Source organism: Rhinolophus sinicus, chromosome 16, assembly GCF_057876585.1.
Source record: "Rhinolophus sinicus isolate RSI-liver-muscle chromosome 16, RSI-T2T, whole genome shotgun sequence".
Taxonomy (NCBI): Eukaryota; Metazoa; Chordata; class Mammalia; order Chiroptera; family Rhinolophidae; genus Rhinolophus; species Rhinolophus sinicus.
Genome location: NC_142516.1, coordinates 81,604,821 through 81,622,868, shown reverse-complemented (window position 1 = coordinate 81,622,868; position 18,048 = coordinate 81,604,821). Strand labels below are relative to the sequence as shown.

Below are 18,048 nucleotides of genomic sequence, written 5' to 3'. Positions count from 1 at the left end.
TCAAGATACCAGTGAGGATAGAGAATTAAAAGAAAATTCAGAATTATGCACTGCAGTCTAATTAGAAACGTGAACTAAGATATCTTCCCAGAAAGCCACATAAAATACGACAGGTTTAAAGACTGGGAGGTTTTTCCACAGAGTTGGTAGCTGAGACCGATTCTAAAGGACATAAGGAGAAAAGTGATTCAAGAACTAATGGAGGTCAGTGAGAGCAGTCTTGGCAGAGGAGAGTAGGCAACATTAGGAAGTGACAAAGAGCACTCAGCCAGTCAGGAGGGGCTGCGGCTGTCGCTGCTGAGTCAGCGTGTGAGGGATTGCCAAGGAGTGATGGCTGTTGTTGAGTATTGATAATGCCATGGCACACGAGTAGAAGGACTTCATAAAGTAAACTCAACAAGCTAAGTAACCCTTTGGGGATAGTGGCCATTTTTGATATCTCTGTTTTGTCAATCTTACCCACCTGAGAAGGAGAAAGTCATTTTGGGAAAAGTGCTTCAATAAAGTCCAAGGTTCTGCAGGTCAAGAATAGATCCTTTTGAAAGTGCATGTGGACGAAATCATGAGGACAGGAAAGGAGGGGGCAGGAAGTCATTCAGCAACAATATATAGCGATTAAACAGAAGGGAGATGAGGAACAGGAGAAACCTCAGAACGAACCACCTTTGAAGTAAACAGACAATTCAGTGTAACAAGGTTTAAAAAAAAGTTATTCTAACAGCTGTGCCAGATTTTCCAGGACAGAGGGAACTTCCTTTTTGAGAAAATAACTTTGATGCGCTATTGAGGTCACAGGAAAACCCTAAAAACAATGATGTCAGCAGGTCCTGGGCACCAAGAGAAGGAGGTAGGTTGCTTTGCAGAGAAAGTGAGAGCCAATGGGGTTGGTGGCTTGTGCGTCTTGGATGGGGGTTTGAGGGCTACTTTTGACAGGAAGGGAGGAGAGAGAAGGGCAGGAGAGATAGGGACAACAGGGGACACAGCTGAATATGTGCAACATTTCTTCCATTTCCTCCTCAAATTGTCTGTACTAACTAGACTCAAATGCTTTGTGTGAATGGGTTTTTGTATGTTTGCTAGACTTTGTATTGGGTCAGCACTCTGCAGAGTACGGCAGCCCACCTAGGAGCCAGGGCCAAGGCCGGTGACGGTGAAGGCTGAGGCCATGGGAACCCTCAGAACCTGGAGGGGCCTTGGACTTTGACAACACGCAGCTGAGATTGAGGGAACACCTTATCTGGATGTCAGGGCTTGGGGGGGGGGGGGCCTGCTAATGATTAGTAAATGGGAATTGCCTGTGGGTTTCCACCCACTTTTGTGCTACCCTCCCTGGAGGAAACAGCAAAAAGAGTTTCTCCTTTTGAAGAATTTCGAATTTGCTTGTGAAAGAAAGACCAAAACACTAACAATGGTACAGCTAATAGACATTCCTTAGAGGTAGATTGTGTGGGCAAGAGATGCCTGTGAGAGGACCTCGGACCAAGGGACATCTGTGAGAAAGGAACTGCGCTGCAGGGGGATTAGAACTTGGACAATGGAAGACCAATGAGCAGGGGGCTCCCCGCCACTGGGGGAGCAGTGAAAGTCTTCTGCCTCCCTGGAGAAGTCAGGATTGGTGAGAAAAATAATTCAGAAGTGAATGTAGAACCAGTTGCGAGGGGCCTTGAATTCCATCCTTAAGGAATCACCCGAGTCACTTAGGAATGGCTGTAGGAAACGAATCTTGGAAACAGCTGAAAGAGTGGAAGGGCTGGAGTTGCAGGTAATTTCAAGTCTGAGGTAAGGAGAACAGAGGGCAGGGAAATGAGAGATTTGGGGAGGCCAGGGATGGATCTGGGAGAAGGGCTCCTGGCCAGTCAGGAAGAATACTGTGTAAGGGTGCACAGCAGAGTCCTTAGAAGCTCTGGTGGGAGCTGGGCTGATGCCATGCGGTGCCTGGGGTGGACCTTTCCCAGTAGTTCCCTAACAGGCCCCTGGACAGCTGTGGGCAGGCAGTGAGCCCTCCTGTCCCAGGAAGAAAGGTAAGGGCTGCTGATCTCCCTGCCACTCAGCAGCCCAGTGCCCAAGCAGGGCTGGGATTGAAAGTGACAGATCACCTTTACACATCCATGTCACAAGGTTGGAAAGGTCCCCAAGTGCACTGGGAGCCACCAACTTTCACTTGCCCTTGAAGCCTGTACCCACAGTTTCTCCACTCTGCTAGTCCTGTCCACATGTGCACTGAAGTGTCCAGAGGAAACGGATGGGAAAAGAATTAGAAAACGTGCCTTCTCTGGGAGGAAAAGGAAGTAGTGTTGGCGGGTAGAAAGATGGGAGAAGAAGATGGCGCCAAAAGCGAACAAGGAAGCCCCTGCCCCTCCCAAAGCCAAAGCCAAAGCAAAGGCTTTGAAGGCAAAGAAAGCAGTCCTGAAAGGAGTCCACAGCCACAAAAAAAAGTATGTCCGGACGTCACCCACCTTCCCAAGGCCCGAGACACTGCGGCCCCGAAGGCAGCCTAAATATCCTCGGAAGAGCGCCCCCTGGAGAAACAAGCTTCACCACTGTGCCATCAAATTCCACCTAACTACTGATTCAGCCATGAAGAAGAGAGAAGACAACAATACACTTGTGTTCATTGTGATGTCCAGGCCAACAAGCACCAGATCAGACAGACTGGGAAGAAGCTCTATGACACTGACGTGGCCAAGGCCTGATCAGGCCTGATGGAGAGAAGAAGGCATGTGTTCGACTGGCTCCTCACTACGCTGCTTTGGATGTTGCCAACAAAACTGAGTCCAGCTGCCTAATTCTAAATGCAAAATTTTTTCACTATAAAAAAAAAAAGATGGGAGAAGAGAAGAAGGTTCTCTGTGAGGTGATAGGGCCGGACCTGCCAAGAAGAAATGGCAGGGGTGGGGGTGGGGTGGGGTGCAGTGGGGGCTCCTGGAGGAAAAAGAGGACAGCCAGCCGGGGCTGGAAGAGCCGGTGGTAGCTGTGTGGGACACAAGGCAGAGCTGCAGTCAGGGAAGGTGAAGACAGGGGCAGTAATTCTTTTTCTCAGAATTACCCAGATTGGATGAGGCCCACTCACTGGGGAGGGCATTCTGTTTTACTCTGTCCACTGATTCAAATGGTAGCCTCACTCCTGAGCTGCCACACACACAACCAGCCTTTCCCCCCAAGTGGTTTATATCTGAATAGCTTTAAGACGATGGTGTTCTTGGGCCCCCTGTCGACCCAGCTGCTGAACAGAAGGGAGCACGCTCATCCTTGGGCCTGCCTTTGGTGGCACACGCCCTGCTCTTTCCTCAGTTGTCAGCATCGTGGCTTAAGCCATTCTGCACTCAGGACCACCACCAGTGGGCAGTCACAAAATTACTTCTCCCTCCTAAAATCTGAAAACCACGTGACCGTAGATATGACAAATAGAAGTATGAAATTTAGCTGAAAAGCTCTTACTTGCCCATGTGCATCAGCATTTTCTGAACGCTTCACCAATAACGATTCAGTTGAGCCAGGGTTACTGGGAAGGTGGATTGCAATGAACCTATTCTTGGACTTCTACAAAGTGTGATAAATGTCACAATAAATTGTTTTTTGCCCCTTTGATTTCTATTGCTTTTATGTTGTGTGTCAAATGGCATCTAATATCATATCTACATAACTGCCAAGCGAAATTGTGATAATTATTTAGATAGTCCAGAATTGTGAGTTTTTTGATACTGTAAATGAATGTCTTTTTCTAAAATCAAGATAATTGCTTGTATTCTCCGCTTTACTTCCTCGTTAGTATGCAACTTAGGCCTAACTTGCAAAACAGAGGAAACTCATTTTCCCAGGTAGGAAGAATCACCTTAGCACCTCCTTACAGTCACTCAATAAAGCAGAAATGAAGAAAGTGTCACTCTTTGTGTTCATTGAATTTGGAAGTAAATTAACCTCAGGCCAAAATGTTCAATGATGCAAAAAAGTGTAATATAATAACTCATGAAAGCAATAAACAATGGCTAAGCAAAAGGAAATACAAACAATCATTAGAACCTACTACTTTTTGTTTGTCACTGCCTATATTTTTGCCAAGTTCTCTGTGCCTAAATGCCATGAATAGAACACCAAAAATTGAACTCTGCCTGAAAAATATGGTAATAGTGTATTTAGGAGGGAAGCATAATAAAAAATTCGAACAGCGGGTCATTTTTTTCTGAGTGAGCCTTAAAGAACTCACGGTGTACTTTACACAGATGAAATTATGGTGAGGGCTCCACTGAGAACTGGCAACATTTCCTCTGCACCCTCCTTCACCTCCCCCACAACCATGACTGGAGACCCAGGTGACAGCAAACTGGGAAGTGGCATTCAGAGGATTTTCCTACCTGTATGAAGGGAGATGTTTTGTGTTGGGGGATGTGGCTGTCCACAGTTGACCTCTGCAGTGAGCATGCATGCATGAGACCTTGCAGCACTCTGGGATTCTGCAGTGGCACTGACATTATCCATACTTTTGAGAGTGCTTCCTGTGTCCCAGCAGTGTCCTTTTGCATAGCTCGTCATGGGAATGTGAAGTTACCCTGTGGTAGGAATCAATATTCTCTGGAGAAACAGAACTAATAGGATATGAGGATGTCTATATCTATCTATCTATATATGTATATGTATATTATCTATCTCTGTCTCTATATCTATGTCTATATATCTACCTATCTCTATGTCTATCTCAACATCTATATGTATATCTATATATCATCTATTTCTATCTATCTATCTATCTATCTATCTATCTATCTATCTATCTATCTACCTACCTATCTATCCATCTATCCATCTTTCTATGTATGTGTCTGGAGGGAGAGAGATTGAGAGTCATGAAGAATGGTTCGTGCAATCATGAGGGCTGAGAAATCCCGTGATCTGCTGTCTGCAAGCTGGAAACCTAGGAGAGCCAAGCCAGTTGTATAACGCAGTTCGAGTGTGAAGGCCTGAGAACCAGGGGAACCAGTGGTGTAAACCCCAGTCCGAGGGCAGGAGAGGTGAGATGAGATGTCCCAGCTCAACAGTCAGGCAGAGAGAGAGGGACTCTCCCTTCCTCCCTTCCTCCCTTCCTCTGCCTTTTGTTCTGTCCAGGCCTCACCAGATTGGATGAGGCCCACCCACTGGGGAGGGAATTCTGTTTTACTCAGTCCACTGATTCAAATGTTAACCTCATCTGGAAACATCCTCACAGACATACCCAGAATCAGATATAATCTGGGCACCCTGTGGGCAATCAAGCTGACACATAAAACTAACCATAACACCTGCCCAAGCTCCCAGAACTGGTAGGTGGGGGGGCCAGGGTGTGGTTTCAAAAGCCATGCTCCTAACCACAGTGCATACTGCTGTGCATCAGAACCAGTAGCGCTTTCAAAGGCAGAAGTCAGAAAGAAAGGAAAAATACAGATTTTACCCAATCAGTTTAGGCCTGATTGCCTCAGCTGGGGCTACTACAGCAGTTCCTCACTTCCAACTCTTCTTTGCCACATATGTCATCATGCTTACTGGTGCAGATTGATCTCCCAAAAGCCCACATCAAATCACATCACTTGCCCTTTAAAAACCTCAGTAGACCCTCTCGTTAATAAATAATAAAGGGATCCAGAAGGACATTGGTATTAAGGGAGAATATAGCTGCCATGTCTTCCAGTGCTTTGGCGAAACCTCAGATGCGTGGTCTTCTGGCCAAGCATCTGCGATTTCATATTGTTGGATCAGTCATTGTTTCCCTGGGGGTTGCAGCTTTCTATAAGTTTGCTGTGGCTGAACCAAGGAAAAAGGCATATGCAGATTTCTACAGAAATTATGATTCCATGAAAGATTTTGAGGTGATGAGGAAGGCTGGTATCTTTTAGAATGCAAAGTGATTTTGGAGTGTAAAGAATTTCTTTGAATTGACTTCTATGGAAGTTTGTCACTGACCTGTGTTCCTGAACTATGAAACATGGATATTTGGGCTAAGGAATAGTTTCTCTTGATAAATAAACAAATGTTGTAGACAGTAATAATTAAATAAATAAATAAATAATAAAGGCCCAAATCCCTTGTCTGGAATGTAAGGCCATCCACGTTTTAGCTGATATACGAATTTTTTCAGGCTTGTCTCCTTCCACCTGTGAATTCTGAACTGTGGGTTGCACCCATAATGGGTCATTCCATTGATTTAATGGAAACCAACCACTCATTATGTGTATAACTGGTTTCTGAAATTTTATCCTTCTATATGATTCTGTGTACAGTGTAAAATAGATCTTACTATAGGTCATAGTCAAAGCAGTGGGAAGTCACGACTTCGTACCACTGATGCCAGCCGTTTTCCCGGGAGCCCTGGGGTCCCATGAAGAGGCTTCAGGGGCTCTAGGGGACAAGGGAAGGGGAGCACGGCAGCACTAGTCCCCCTAGTTAGTTCACCCCTCTGCTTCTTGGTATTGGGCTTCGGCCTGATACAGGGTTCTGGTCCTCCCCACTCTGTGAAGATATTCTTCATCCCCCAAATCCTGGTGTTCTTCCTTCTTTGAATTTATATAGCACTTACCTGCCCTGGTATTAATCATATGATGTCTTATACTGTGTATCTTTTCTCCTGTGAAACAGGTGGCCACTATTCAAATAGCATTATTCAACATAAATTCTGATATAAGAGAATTAGAACTAAGTTTTCAAGGCACTCATCTTATAGATTAGATAATATCTATTACATACTGTGGGTGTTCATGATCCGTCAATCTAAACATTAGTTGTCATGCTGTACACCTAAAACTAATATAATGCTACATTTCAATGAAAAATATTTTTTTTAAAAAAAGATAAAAATGAGTCCTGAAATAGTACCCCTTAAGAACAACTTGAATAAATTAAGTAACCTAACCAGGTTTGAAAAATGCAAAACAAATATGTCCTAGTATTTTAGACCAGAGATTTCCAACTTTTGTTTTTTATCTCACAGTCCTAGCTATATAAAAAAAGAGTATATCTATATCTATCTAGCTATCATCTATCTATCCATCCATCCATCCCTCCATCCATCCACCTACCTATCCATCCACCAATTCAGAGAGAGACACAGAAAAAAGGCAGAGAGAGAGAATACATGAACTAAAGCCAGTTAAAACATTAAATACTACTAAAGCTTAATGTATCTTATTTTCAGACAAATGAATGTAAAAAGAAATGTCAATATTCTCACTGCATCACAGAGGATAATCCTGTACACTTCCCGGGCATCATGACACTGCTGAAAGACTGCTTGTGTGAGAGGGCTCAGAGGTAGAAGCGCAATAGATTTTCATTTCCTGATGAATTAAAGGGAAATTTCTTTCTAATTTTAAAAGGGCGTGTTTTAGGACTTCACTCCAAAGCTGAGATGTTTCTGAATTGTAACGATATACACATAGCCCTATTTATTCTCCCCCTATTTCTTTTCAACAGCCTGGATTTTAGTAGGTAACATAGCCTTATTGATATTTTCCAGTTCTGAACTATTTTTGACACCTATACTATATTTTGGTACTGAGGCTGGGTTTCATGAATAAGGTGGCTACGACTTGTGTAGTCCAAAAAGACAGCCAGAAAGTCTTGAGCCTGCCTGACTTTCTTCAGTGGTCAGGGAAAGACTGCACACCGAGCAAGGTTGAACCAGGCAGTGGGAACTACATGACATGAGGCTTTGAGTCCATCAGACTGGTGTTGATTCCAGGGACCGGATATGCCCTGTGGAACATAAGGCCAAAGAATATCAGGCTCCTTTAAAAGTTGTAAGTCCTCTAAGGGCTGGTGTGCAAATAGGCCCTGTGGAGACAATCACCTGCTAAAGTTTGTGTGGAGAACATCTCTGGATTCATCTTTTTAAAGAACACGGTCTGGTCTCAGAACTTAGACCTTCTTTAAAATTACAACTGACCTCAAAGTTATTCCATTTTGCTATTTTCTGTCTTGGGTTCCAGCAACCTTCCCAATATTTGAAAGATATTCGTAGGATTCATTATCTGCTATTGCTCACTATGTCATAAGCTTCTCATGTAGTAAAAATATCAATTATTTTAAACGGTACATTTTAAAACTTCTTATCCCCTTTTATGAATGTTTACTAAGGAATCCTTATGAAACCATTAAGGTGGGTGTGATAATTTATTACTACATATTTGTTTTTCTATAAAATTAGAACAGCTTGTCTATCATGGTAACAGAAGCTTCAAGAACATCTGGTTTGGCATTAACTTCTGATAAGCCTCGCATGGAACAATCTGTTCTCCATGTACAGACCTCAACCATTGCTCAAGTCCCTGAGAAAAGATGGCACCAAATCAACTACTGCTGATTTGATTTGCACTATTTTTAAGTCATTTTATTTTTGGCTGTGCATATTCTGTTCTGGAAACATACAACTTATAAGAATTCCACAAACATTCCAATTCTATACTAAGACTGAAGTATTAAGTCAGGAGGAGACACATATAGTAAACTCAAAGAGTACCTTTCTTGTGAATCTTTGAAGTGTTCTCACCATTTGAGTAATTCCTGCAATGAGTCAGAGGACCAGAGAAAGTGAAGTTAAAGTGATTTGTCATAACCCACAGGATATATATCTGCAGAACTTTTATTGTGTAATTTACTGCAGTCGCAATTCATTTGCAACCAATTTTACACAGAGCTTTCTGGTTTAATTTTTTAAAATATGAATGCTATCACGTCAATCTTCTGCTTTCTCACTATGTAGACTAAGTTTTACTACTCAAAGTGTGTTCTGGGCTCCAGCAGCAAGAACCTGACATAGAAGTTTCTAGAACCACAAAAATCTCAAGCCCCACCCATGTCTGCATTCTAATAAGATCCATAGGTGATTCACATATTCTCATTGAAGTTTTAGAAATATGATCTATAGCAGAGTCCCCCAAAACTGTGTTTTGGTGAAATTTGTGGAAAATGGACAATATACTAAGTTTTTCTTAAAGCTAAATGTATTCAACTTTTTTTAGTAGAAAATTATGACTCTCCTCCATTCTTGGTATTGTTCCTTGTATACAATAATGTCGAATTGCAGAAGATAGTACTTTGGTTTTTCACCTAGGAAAAAAAAGTTCAAAATCTTATGCCAGCTATTAATTTTTTTTCCTGATAAAAGAAATGCAAAAGTTTGGGGACCTCTGATATAGAGGCACAGGCCAAACTCCCTTACATGCATGGAAGTCTCTTTAGAATTGTCTCTCCGTCACCCCCCAACTTTGCATTGCCACTGTCCTCCAGTCTATTCTCCAGCCACTGAGTTCTGGTCTCTACTTTGCACAACTCTGGACTCTGTGTATGAAGTTTCTTCTGCTGGAAACCCTGACTTCTATCCGACAAGCTCCTTTACTTTCTGCAGGTCCAGCTCAAATTCCACCACACTTATGAAGTCCTTCTCAGTGGTGTTTCTGCGATGCATTACTCACTATTATTACAGTGCTTTTCACATTGTACAAAATACTGCTTGTTTAGGTGTCCATCAACCCATCTAGACTGCGTGCTCCCTAAAAGCAGCCATCATGTTCCCTCCATCACTGTCTCCTGAGGTCCTAAGGAAGATGGATACACACATGCTCAACATATGAGGTCTAACAATTACGTTCGCAAATTTGTTGCAATGATGTTGCTAACCTTTTTTGATATCAGAGGGATTATTCATTATGAATTTGTACCAACTGTAGAAACAGTTAACCAAGTTTACTATTTGGAAGTGCTGAAAAGGCTGCATGAAAAAGTTAGACGACCTATATTTTCGCCAACACTTCATAGCTCTTGCATCATGACAACGCACCAGCTCACACGGCACTGTCTGTGAGGGAGTTTTTAGCCAGTAAACAAGTAACTGTATTGGAACTCCCTCCCTACTCACCTGATCTGGCCCCCAATGACTTCTTTCTTTACCCAAAGATAAAGGGAATATTGAAAGGAAGACATTTTGATGACATTCAGGACATGAAGGGCAATATGATGACAGCACTGATGGCCATTCCAGAAAAAGAGTTCCAAAATGTCTTTGAAGAGTGGACTAGGCGCTGGCATCGGTGCTTAACTTCCCAAGGGGAGTACTTCGAAGATGATCGTAGTGATATTCAGCAGTAAGGTATGTAGCACTTTTTCTAGGATGAGTTTGCAAACTTCATTGTTCGACTTCATATATTTGCTGAATGGGCTTGATATATTTGGATGTGAGCACTGTATGAGACACTTATCATTAGATACTCCATTTGATACGTTGAAGTGCTCACTGAAAAGGCTACTGAGTAGTTGTATGCAATTTCAAGGAGCTATTCTTGGAAAGATGTGAGTGGCAAGTGAATTAAGTTTTGCGATGGCTCTACATCAGTGTCCACATGTTGAGGATGGAGAAGTCAGCATATTAGCTGAGTGGTTGGGGGTGCTGAGTATGGTGCTTAATTTTGTGTCAGCTTGCCTGGATGGCAGAGTGCCCAGGTATTTGGCCAGACATTATTTCTGGGTGTATCTGTGAGGGTGTTTCCAGATGAGGATAGCACTGAATCTGCAGACTGCGTAAAGCAGATGCCTTCCTCGGTGTGCATTGCATTGTCCAATCCACTGAGGCCCCGACTAGACCAAAAAAGGTGGAGGAGGGGAGACTTTGCTTTCTGCCTAACTGCTGAACTGGGATGTGGTCTCCTGTCCTCAGCCTGGGAATTATTCCCTGACCTCCCCTGATTCTCACACCTTTGGACTCAGACTGGGTCTCTGGCTTTGCAGATAGCAGATCTTGGGACTGCTCAGCCTCCACGGTCATGTGGGCCAATCCTTATAACAAACCTCTCTCTCTCTTTGTTTCTCTCACTCTCCTCTCTCTCTCTCTCTCTCTCTCTCTCTCTCTCTCTCTCTCTCTCTCTCTCTCTCTCCCCCCCCCCCACACACACACACACCCTATTGGTTCTGTTTCTCCAGAGAAACCTGATGAATACACTGAGATTTGTGACTTGCCAGCATATAGGCGGCACTTAAAGCCATGGATGTGGATAATATCTTCTGAAGCTGGTTTTTCAGGGGCAAAGAGGACAGCACCTGGGACAGTACCCTGAAGAAGGCCCCTTCGGGATCAGGGAGAAGGCAGATGGGAGGAACAGAACAGAAGCCAGACCACAACCACATCAGAAAACTGGAAGGAGAGGCATTTTAAATCAAATTTGGACTTTTCCACTCGCTAATGTTACACATTCAAGCAGCCAGTTTTCTACATTGACTTGCTTAATTTTCATTGCTTCTCTATATTTATTAGAATGTCACTGCTGGGGAGAGATCCAAATGGAAGTGAATATTGCTTTCTAAAATGTTTTTCTTTGAGGCTTGGTGGGGAACTGACATGGTGGCAAAAAGTCACTGCACAGATAACTGGTCCGAAAGGAGGCCATGTGGCCTTCAGTGGAAGGGCTTGGTGCCACTGGTGCTACCTTGTCCCTGAGTGGGCAGTCAGACAGCGAGTGGCCTCTCCCTCTGAGGAACAATGTGAATGTGATGTCCTCCCTTAGGAAGTGCCCTTGTCTGAAACAGTGAACCTGAGTTGAATGAAGCTCTTTTATCTGCCTTCAGTTTATGGATAAATAGAGGGTAAAAGAACAGGTGAAATAGCTCCACAAAGAAACAGATAAAATCGGGAGCTGGGACATTCGACCATGTAACTGTATTCAGCATTCGGTATATGTACAGTATAACCATCCCTTCAGAAAGTTAAGGTCATATAAAAAGGGCTCATATAAATTTGTCCCAGGGAGCACAGAGGGAACTATGTTTTATTAAGAGAGATTATATTAGACATAAAAATGTAATGTACAGTCCTTGATTGGGTCCATACACAAAATGGCAGATTTTAAGACAATTGGAAAACTGAACTATGAATTGATGTTAGAGATACTGGGGAATTATTAATTTTGTTAGGTATGATAATGATTGTGTGATTATGAAGTAAAGTTTCTTTTTTAAAAATTGAAATATCATAATGTCTATAAGTCACATTGCAATACTGCAGACAATGGGGAAATAGTCCTATTTTATATAGGTAACAACAAAATATTTAGGGGTAAAATGTCATGGTCATAGCTCACATGAACATACTTACACACACACTTACACACACGTGCGTGCACACCTGCACACATTAATGAAGCAAACAGAGCAGAATTAGACATTACCAATGATCACCAGTATCAGGTCCCCTCCACCTTCTGATGCCTGGAGAATTACACTCTCCCAAATTCTTGAAGTGAGTGCAGTAGTGGCCAGGTTAGTGGAGCGGGCTGATGGAACGTGAGCAGAAGGACGGAGGTCCTTCGGGGTAATATCTAATCACCTGCACTGACTCCCGCCTGATCCCGCCTGATGCTCGTGTACAGCAGATCCAGCCACTGGTGATGTCGATATCATAACATCATGGAGCCTCTATTGATCTGGGTCCCCAAGCGATACCTAAATGAAGTACAGCTCCCGACCTCCCACAAGCCTATGTTGGACAGACAGCAGTAAATTGTGTTGCTTTAAAAGCCACTATAAAGGCACTGGGATTGTTTGTCACTGAAGTATTACCTAGCCGTTCCTGAGGATACATATTTTAACCTCTGACAATCCCTCAATGGTGTTACAGGAAGATCTGGGAACCTTGAACAAGGACCTATGCAAGCCCTTCATCCTCCCTCCACCAGTCCCTTCCCTTCGGCTGCAGGTCACTACTTTTGATAACTATGCTTTCTAGTCTCTGTTTCACATCAGCAAGTAAGCTTTGTGGCTAAAAATGTGGCCTGCTCTGAATCTAAATAGACACCAGTTACACACACACACACACACACACACACACACACACACACACACGCCTGCGGGCCTCTGACAGTACCTATTGGGCATTATAAGGAACTGAGACAATGATCGGAAACTAAGAGAAACACTGACAACTACTAGTGTAATAGGCTAGATGTACCCCAGTCCAGACTTGGGGGGACCCCGGCTCTCTACTATAAAATGAAGAGGTGTACCACATAGCAGGCCAAACCAGAACCTAGGGCGAAGCTACAACGCCCCTGAAAGGGAACTGCTGGCATCTGACAAAGCTTGGGCGCAGGGAGGACCTTGAGGGGAAGCCATTGGGCACCTGGGCCTCTGTGGCTTGGCTTATTGATGGAAGTGGAACTGAAGTGCTAAGTTTTTTGTTATACAGATTTAAGAAGTACCAGAGGACAAAAACAAAAGCAACCCCACCGGGTTGCCTGGAAGCCCTGCCCCCTCACCTGCCATTGCAAGACCACTATCAAAGGTTGGGGGAAATGGATCAAATTTTCTCAGTTTAAGGTACGGTTGAAGACATCATCGACAACACATCTGATACTGATTCTTAAACATATCAAGTGCGATAAATATTTGGGCTACAAATTGGCAGACTATAAACTGAAAAACTGATGGCAATGAGGTAGAAAAATGTAACTAAAAATCACAACATTTTGAAATAATGGTAGGATATGGCCCAATTCACACCTTAAAGAAAATATCTGGAGCCATATAACAGGAAGTAATGGTCAAGTAACTCAGAAAGTAAATACGCTAATTGGACAAGAGCACATTTATCTCATGGAAAATAGCAAATTGGGTTCCAGAAACCTTAGAACACTCAAGAACAAGTTCTTTGATAAGAAGGTACAAATAAAGATACATTTCTTTAAGCAACAAAGCTGTTTTAACAGCTATCTGATGAAGGAAGCCTTTCAGCTGTCAAGGAAAAAATTGAATTATTAGAGAAGATAAGCTGAGCCAGTGATGGCAGTCAGGCAGGTACTATAAAGAGTAAAGGAAAACGGTCTCAACACCGTGGTTACAAACTCAGGGTTAGCAGTTGCTGTCCCACCTGAGCTGCAATGCCAGGGTCACTCCTGCAGGAGTACAGCCACCGCTCTCCAGTAACGGCACCCACTCACGCACAGAAAGTTGCAGAGACACATTGGATAGCTAGGCTGTCAAGTGCAGGAAGGGTTAGGGGAGTTGGCTGGCATGGCGGGGGTGGGGAGAAGGGTGGGAGGGACAGGGTGTCCTTCTGCCTCCCCTCTTCTCCAAGGGTGGGTGGGGGCACAGGAAGTTCCTCTGACTCACCTGGCCCATACAGATTTAAGATGTACCAATTTAAAATAGGCCAGAGGAGAAAAACAGAACATAAGCCCTTCTCTTACAAAAGGCCCATAACAATGACCAAATAGCTGCATAACTAAATAAACCAAAACGCAGGAAAAAATAACTTTACAAAGTCAATACTATTAAAGAAAAGTTAAATAAGCTCTAAAATTTGGCTGGTAAACGCAGAGGATTACAAACTGCACTAAGAACGGCATGAGTAACATTCCTATTTTACATGAATGCTTGGACAAATTATACTAGTTGGTGATTCTGGGTTCAAAAATAGATATGTGTGTCTTTTCTCTAATCTCATTATTTTAAACTCTTTAAATTTCCTCTATTGTACTTATGGGTCAGATAAATGATCATTCTTTACACAAAATATTTTAAGGCCTGAGAATATATACATATGTATTTAACTAAATTAAAGAATAAGTGCTGTTTTATAATAGGACTGGTTCTTCCAAATGCCAAATAATAGTACAAATTATTTTAATTTAGTTATCTCAGTTCTGCTACCTGCATGTGATATTTAAACATCATCTCTTTGATTTTTAAAATCAACAATGATTATATTACATTGTAAATATAATTTTTGAGATCCTTAACTGACTTTAAGACCTGTTACTAATATTAAATTAATGAATAACATTGTCACCTGAAATATTTGGTGATTAAAATGCATAAATAAAGACAGATTACAAAATGATCAATCACACTATGATATATATTTGCTTTCTGCAAAGCTTCAGTTAAGATGGTAAACTTATGTGAGATGTATTGCCTTTAATACATTGATAACGTTAATTTATTTTAAACAGTGGAAGTTAAAACTTTAAATTTTTATTTAACTACATATATGTATTTGTGTATATTTAAACAACAAGGTATATAGAATGTGTTAGGCTAAAAAAAATCATGAATAATAAAGAGGAGAACAAATAGTTCAGGTAAAAATTATCTTCATCTTTGAATATACAGTCTGCGCTTTAAAAATAAAAGGAAATAATTTTGTTCTTTGTCTTCTGTGTATGCTCAAATGGAAATATGCTCAAAATGAATGATTAAATAAAAAAATCTGAGCAATAGAAACTACTCAAAGAACCAAACAGAAAATTATGGAACTGAAAAATACAACTCTGAAATTTAAAAAATTCACTGGATGGGCTTAACAGCAGATTGGAAAGGAAAGAAGAAAAAGTCAGTAACTGGCAGATAAATCCATAGAAATTATCAAATCTAAAACACAGAGATAAAAAATGAAAAATATGAACAGAGCCAGAGATTCTAGATTTAGGATAAAATATCAAAAGGTTTAGTGTACTTGTAACTGGAATCCAAGAAAAACAGAAAGAGAATGGGGCAGAAATAAGTATTTGAAAAAAAAAAAAAAGGCCCAAAGTCAAAAGATTAGGGAAAGATATAAATTCAAGTTACTCATAGAACCCCAAATATAAATATGAAGAAAGCCACACCAAGGCACATGATAGTCAAACTGCAAAACGCCAAAGACAAAGAGAGAATCTTAAAAGCAGTCAGAGAAATGACACACTATATGCAGGGAACAATAACAAACGATAATTTGTTTCTCATCAGAAACATGGAGAACAGAAGAAAGAAGAACTACATTTTTAACACGCTGAAGGAAAAAGAAATCTAAACAAATCCATATATTGACACATTATTATTAACTAACGTCCATATTTTACTTGGAGTCCCTTAATTTTTACCTAATGTCCATTTTCGGTTGCAGGACCCCAGCCAGGATCCCACATTACATTTAGTTGTCATATCTCCTTAGGCTCCTCTTGGCTGTGACAGTTTCTCAGACTTGTTTTTCATGACTTTCACAGTTTTAAGAGATACTGGTCAGGCATTTTGTAGAATATCCCTCAGTTGGGATTTGTCTGATATATACATATATTTTCTTATCATGATTAAACTGTGGTTATGGTTTTTGGTAGGAAGACCACAGAAGGAAAGTGTCATTCTCATCACATCATATCAAGGATACAGCAACATGGCTTATCACTGTGGATATTGACCTTGATCACCTGGTTGACATGGTGTCTGTCAGGTTTCTACATTGTAAAATTAGACTTTCTATCCTCCTTTCCATCCTGTACTCTGTGAAGGCATTCACTACATGCAGTCATAGAGAGTTATGCTTCCCCTCCTTGAGAGCAGAGTATCTATGTAAATTAGAATCCTTCTGTTTGGGAGATTTGTCTCTCTCTCAGTTATTTATTCAATCATCTACTTGTATTTATATCAGTGTGGATTCATGGATATTTATCTTCTCCTTTGGGTTGTAACTCTATATTACTTTATTATTTATTTATTCAATTTGTTCCATATTTGGCTCCTGGGGGCTCTTTCACTGGGTTTCTGTGACTCGTTGACATACTCCCATCATATGGGGTTCTTTTGAACACTTTCTTACCTTCTGGCACTACAGCATCCCTCGGGTTCACCTTGTCTATTTCTTATATTGTCCCAGTCCTAGAATCAGACATTTCTCTAAGGACGACTTTTACGAAGAATGATATTAGAAACCAAGATCCGGGTACTAAGTACTCATTGCTACAGGATGTCATTGCTTCTAGGTCATCTCAGCTGAGAGAGCAAAGGAATATATGTGTGCACACTAAGCTATGTATATAAACTTATCTAAATATTTTTACATGTAACCATCTGTATCTATACTAAGCTAAACATGAGTTTATACTGATATTGCCAACTCTATTCCCTTATCACATGAATCATTCTAGCACCTCCCCTGGCTTATCTGTATTCTCCTACTCCAGGACTGAAAAACTGGATCCCACCATCTGCCATCCATTCACTTAATTGTTTATTGTCTTTAAGAAGAATTCTAGGGGCCGGCCCAGTGGCTTAGACGGTTGGAGCTCCATGCTCCTAACAACAAAGGCTGCCGCTTTGATTCCGACATGGGCCAGTGGGCTCTCAACCACAAGGTTGCGGTTCAACTACTCGACTCCTGCAGGGATGGTGGGCTGCACCCCCTGCAACTGAGATTGGGCACGGCACCTTGAGCTGAGGTGCAGCTGAGCTCCCGGATGGCTCAGTTGGTTGGAGTGCGTCCTCTCAACCACAAGGTTGCCGGTTTGACTCCCGCAAGAGATGGTGGGCTGTGCCCCCTGCAACTAACAACGGCAACTGGACCTGGAGCTGAACTGCGCCCTCCACAACTAAGATTGAAAGGACAACTTGATTTGGAAAAATCCTGGAAGTACACACTGTTCCCCAATAAAGTTCTGTTCCCCTTCCCCAATAAAGTCTAAAAAAGAAAAAATTCTAAATGTTAGTATTCATTACTGGCATTATTCCTTTCGATGCTCCAATTGTCTCACATTTGGCCAGTGGGATCTGTTTCAAGTTGTGTCCTTTCATATCTCCACCAGTCTTTGAACACCTCATTGTTTTCTGGCATGAAGATATTCTGGACTCCCCTTGTATTTTCTCTGTCTTAGGTATTGAATCAGCTATATCTTCAAGGAACCCTTTTCCCCCTTTTTATTGAGATATGATTCACATAACATACAATTCACCCATTTAAAAATGTACAATTCAATAGTTTTTAGGATATTTGCTGACTTGTGCAATCAACACTACAATTAATTTTAGAACATCTTCATTGCTCCCAAAAGAAACCACATATCCTTAACTGTCATCGCCCAATGTCTCCATCTCTCCTATCCCTAGACCACGATAGCATGTATCTTCAGAATCTTGTGTGTGTGTGTGTGCACGCGCACATGCAATTGGCAACTGTGGGGTTGGCTGTGGGAAGAGGCTGTATCTGGGAAATCATGATGACAGGACCCAATGTGGGGAGTAGTGTTTCCAAATGAAAGGGTAAGAGGGGACTGATCAAATTCCCCACAG

General features: G+C 41.9%; 2 pseudogenes; both read left to right on the top strand.

The window, feature by feature from the left end:
- The first annotated feature begins 1,287 nt into the window (after positions 1–1,287).
- Positions 1,288–2,971, top strand: LOC148755059 (large ribosomal subunit protein uL23 pseudogene; annotated as a pseudogene).
- A 2,677-nt stretch (positions 2,972–5,648) lies between these two features.
- LOC109435788 (cytochrome c oxidase subunit 6C pseudogene) lies at positions 5,649–5,876 on the top strand (annotated as a pseudogene).
- Positions 5,877–18,048: the final 12,172 nt, after the last annotated feature.